This window comes from Melospiza georgiana, chromosome 11, assembly GCF_028018845.1.
Source record: "Melospiza georgiana isolate bMelGeo1 chromosome 11, bMelGeo1.pri, whole genome shotgun sequence".
NCBI classification, from domain to species: domain Eukaryota; kingdom Metazoa; phylum Chordata; class Aves; order Passeriformes; family Passerellidae; genus Melospiza; species Melospiza georgiana.
The window spans coordinates 14,281,810-14,286,827 of record NC_080440.1 but is presented as its reverse complement, the minus strand read 5'-3'; positions in this window follow the sequence as shown (position 1 = coordinate 14,286,827).

Here is a 5,018-nt window from a genome sequence, read left to right as displayed (position 1 = left end):
GGATTAAGTCAAGTGTTGCATGTGCTGAATGTTCGTGCCCCACACTTAACCAGTTTTTTGCTGGTTCTTGAAACAAAACTGGAAAAGGGGAGCATGGGCACTTCACAGAAAAAACAGCTTTGGCATAATAGAATGTTGTAGAAATCTAATTATTTCAGGATCAAGTTGCATCATTATGTTCTCTTCTGTTTACCCTTCAAAACTAAAAGGGAAAGGGGTTTTACTTCACTTTTATTTCCAGCACAATTTACTAGAGCTCTTCCAAGTATTTCTAAATTTAGAAAAGAGGAAGAAAAATTATCTCAAAGTGCACAGAAAGTTTTTAATATTAAATGCCTTACTGTACAATTGAAATATATTCCCTTTCTATTCTATAGTCTTTTGTTTTACAAAGCATTAATATTTGTCTAATAGAGTTATTGCTGGATTCTACAAAATATCTCTGAATTTTCTGTGTTCTGCTCCATTTACAAACTCAAAGGTCTGGAATTATTTTGGGTTTGATCATAAACTGAACTCCACTGGTCTTGTTTGCTGCCTATTAGTCAAACTACACTTCTCTGACAGGGTTTTTTAAGTCAATTAAGTTTCTCTGAACATCCCACAAAGTAAAGTTATTGCCATTTCATTTTCTTGCCACAGCAGCTACTGCTCACTGAAAGACAGCAAAATGCCATGTACAAGCTTAAAGCAAAGCTGCTGGTGGTGTGAAATAAACTACATTATTCAGCTTTCAACTGAGAGACAAGCTAAAAAGAATTGTGTAGAAAAATAAATGACTTGCAACAAGATGATAGTGGACTACAGGAAAGGCTTTCAGAGCTGCAGGAGGAGCCTGTGCCCTATTTGTGGAACACAGGAAGGTGGGTCACACCAGGATTAAGGGATGAGCTCGTGCAAGTCACTGCAGTCTGGAGCTGTTGAGCCCAAGGGCCAGCCAGGGTCCCTGAGGGGTGCAGCCTCCTGGATGCACATTCCCAGGTAGGGACAAAATAACTTTCAGTTCAGGCAGTAAATCACCTTCACACGAGGAGACCAGCAGGAGCCCACACTGGCACAGGGAACACAGACCCCAGAGTGCTCTAATGCCTTGGCTGCAGGATTTTAGAGTGCTGGCTGCCCCCATGGAGGCAGAGGAGACACACAGTCCTTGGGAGGCTGGTGTTCCTCTGAGCCTCAAGGCCTTCCAACCAGGATTCTCTCAGCAGGAGCACAGAGCTGCTTTCTCCTGCAACAGGAGGTGCCAATGCCACCTTGGAGGTGCCTGAGCCAGACACTTCAGCAGCACTGATCTGGGGCTCTGGGCAGCCTGTCCCCAGCCACTGCTAGAGACAGCAAAGTTTTGGAGCTTCTACTCCCCCTCTGCATATCAAAGGCTTTGGAATTCATATCTGTGTGAACAGTAAAATTTTCTTCTGTTAAAATCCTATCCACAGCACAGGACTCTCCCTTCACCAGGGCTGTCATGACAGCAACACATCAAAGCACCCATGGGCCCAGCAAATACCACCCATGGGCAGACACAAGTGAGCTAATTGCTACAGCAGGAGGGAAGGAGGAGGCTAAAGGACTGGCTTTCAAGGTGGCCACTTCCTTTAGGACTTCAGACAGGTGACTTGCCCTTCAGGATTCTTTATCTGTGAGGCAGATCAAAAACTAAATCCATCAAGGCCTGCACTTGGCCTAAATGTGGTGTAGGCTATGCAGAGAGGAAGACTGACGGCCTACATAGAAGAAATAGACCTCCTTTTGGTTTGGACTCTGCTGGTTTTACTTTTTTTTTTATTGGCACCATTGGGAAAGTTCCCATTTGCTTAATTAGGCCACATATGAGGAAAGAGGAAAGACACTTGGCATATTTGGCTTGACCTGCTAATTTTCATTGTTTATTAATCTGAGCCACCTGGGTTCAGATAAAAGTTCTTGACAGTAGGAGCTGGATATCCAAATCAGCTGGGAAGGATAGGTGTTGGGGATTTTGGGTTGGTTTTGTTTTTTCTACAGCAGACACAAACCCTCATTTTTATTGTGGTAGACAAGATGCTTTACACTGCCCAGCTTATAGCCCCAGAACAAAGACAACATTGACATACCATCAGGTTTGGCTGGCAAACACTTCTAGATACTACTCCCAGTTTCTGACAAGACTTTTAAAAACAAATTACAATGCAATTAACTAATGGGCAAGTTATGGAAGCATTCTTAGTAAATCATGTGAATGCTGTGGTGTTTGAAGGAAGCTCTCAGTTCCCTGGCACAGAAATTACATTTACTCTTCAGTCAAGTGTATAGCTTGACCAAAAATATAACTCATGGTATATTCCCTAAGGGAAAAAAAAAAACTTATCAGCTACTGTATGCTATTATTTCTTCTCAGTCCTTGTTTTTGGCTTCTTTTCTTTTTCTGATAGCTGTAAACACACTTGAAAGACTGTCTGAGTTAAGCAGAACTGATTGCAAAAGATATCTCTGCAATAAAAATATCTGCAAAAGATATTCAGGGGTGTTTTAGCTATTCAGTTAATAAACCATTTTTCCCCCTGTATGGGCCCTTACCTTGGCAAAAAAAATAAATTGAGGGGAGGAGGACAGAGGGAGGGAGGGGCTTATGTTTATGACCAAACTAATAGTTTCAGAATACATTGCCTTTAATTTATAAACAAAGTCTCCAAATTTGTGTGAGAAGAGCTGCACTTCTGCAGCTTGTCTGCAACTTTCTCACCCTTGACACAGAAAACTTACTGGGTCCTGGCCATCGTGAAAGTCAGGATGAAAACTGTTTTCAACAGTAACACAAGACAAGAGAAGGTGGCAAGCTCACACTACAGACACCTTCAGAAGGTGTGGTTTACAGAGAGATAGACGGAGGATCCTCATTGCTGGCAGTAGAGCTTGTTGGCCACCTTGATTAAAATCAGTTTTGAATTCATCGAGAGCTACCTATTCACCAAACTGGGAAAAGTCAGCTCCTGAAGTACTTTCATTAACATCATGCCCAAACAGTACCCACCTGAGAGAGCAGGACCTGGGGCCACAGAACCGTCCAAATTCAGTGAGTGCTCTCCCTTGGGCAAGGAGCCACTGCCAGGAAAAGGAAGCACACACACTGTGATCAAAACACCTGACAGTGTTTTGTAAACAAAGCCAAATTTCCCAATGGATCATGAAAAATAACCAGTAGGCCACAAGGATCTCTATCAACAGTAATAAAAACAATTATGAAAAGAACCTATGGCCTAGAAATAACTGATTTCTGGTTGAAGCCTCACCAACCCAGTGTCCAAATCACAGGTAATTTCCCTATGGACTTCAGGAAAATGAACTTCTGTCTCAGCATAAGAGGTGGAGGTGTATTGGTCAGCCACAGAATAAACCATCATGTGCCTCAAAGTGTGCACACTGTCAGTCATCCACCAAGAACTGGTGCCAAGCTGTAAAAACCATTTACCCCATTGAATCAAATGTCTGCTTGGTAAGGAAAAGTCCCCTTCCTTGGAATGCTCTACAGAACAAGCCAGTCCCGGGGGGCTGCTTACTGAGAGGAGCCAAGCAGCACCACAGGCACCAGAGTAGCCCATAAAAAGGTCAGGCTAAAGTTAGCTGGAAATGCAAATGTTGTCAAATAATGGAATGGGGACAAACACTGCAGATCACACATCAGAGGCAGCACAGCACCAGTTTGTTACAGTGCCCAGCTTACACAGGCCATCCCCAGGTGCCAGCTGAAAGCTGCTGTGCCTGTTCACAAGGGAGCCCTGAGACACAGCAGAGGCTTTTTGTTATCAACCCTCCTCCATGCACACATTCCCTTTGCAGTGATGTCCCCACCCTGGGTCCTCTGAGGCCAGTTCCACATGTTGAACCTTCTCAGGGGGGCAAGGAAGGAAATGATGAAGTAGTACCCTTCCTCCAGGGCATCAGCTACAGGGCTCTGCACCCTGGGATGAGGGCAATCCTTGGCTCTAAGCTCACCACAGACATGCTCAGGAGATGCTGTCAGTGAGTCCAACCATTGCAGGCCCTGCTTTGCGCTGCCTGTGAGCCCCTCAGCTTTCTCTAGCCAAGAGCACAGCTCAGTGCCTGCTAGAAGCAGAGCTCATCTCCTCCACGGGAACAATAAGGTCCAGAGACAAACAGGACACTTTGATACCACTGCCCCCACCCACTTTTAACTGAATCAATTAGGTTGTAAAAGACCCGAGGTCATCAAATCCAACCGATGAGCAAACTCCTGGATGTGAGCCAGACCATGGCAGAGTGCCACAGCCAGCCTTTCCTTAAACACCTCCAGGAACAGTGACCCCACATCTCCCTGAGCAGCCTGTTCCAAGGTCTGATCACCTTTGCTGTGAAGAAATTCTTCCTATGTCCAGCACAGAGCAGTTCAAGACTACATCCTCTCACCCCATCATGAGGTCCCAGGCAGGGGAGGCCAATTCCCACCTGGCACAGCTTTCTGCCAGGAGCTGTGCAGGGTGGCAGAGTCATCCCTGAGCCTCCTTTTCTCCAGGCTAAACACCCCCAGCTGCTCCTGACAGGACTTGTGCTCCAGACCCCTCCCCAGCTTCTCTGCCCTTCTCTGGACCTGCTCCAGCCCCTTAAATCTTCTTCTGAGCTGAGGGCCCAGAACGACGCACGGGACCTGCGGTGAGACGCCGCCGGAAGAAAGGGGGAAACGAACCACCCATAGGCAAACTGGGCATCGCGATTCAGGCCCCCACCAAGCCGCCTTTCCCTCAGTAGGTGCGGAGGAGCCGTGCCCAGCATCGAGAGCTCCTCTCACGGTAGGCACCGATGAGGCCGCAAGGAGGCGGGCAGCTCCCCGATGAGCCACCCACAACCCAACCCAGCCGCCACCCAACTGGCGCGATGTAAATAGCACCGGCGTTTTTATAGCGGCCCTTCCCGGCAGCCCCCGCGCGCGGCCGCGCCGATTGGCCGGGGGGCGGGCGGGCGCGCGCGGCCGGGCGGGGCGGCTCGGGAGCGCGGCGCGCGCGGGGGGCCGGGAGCGCGCACGG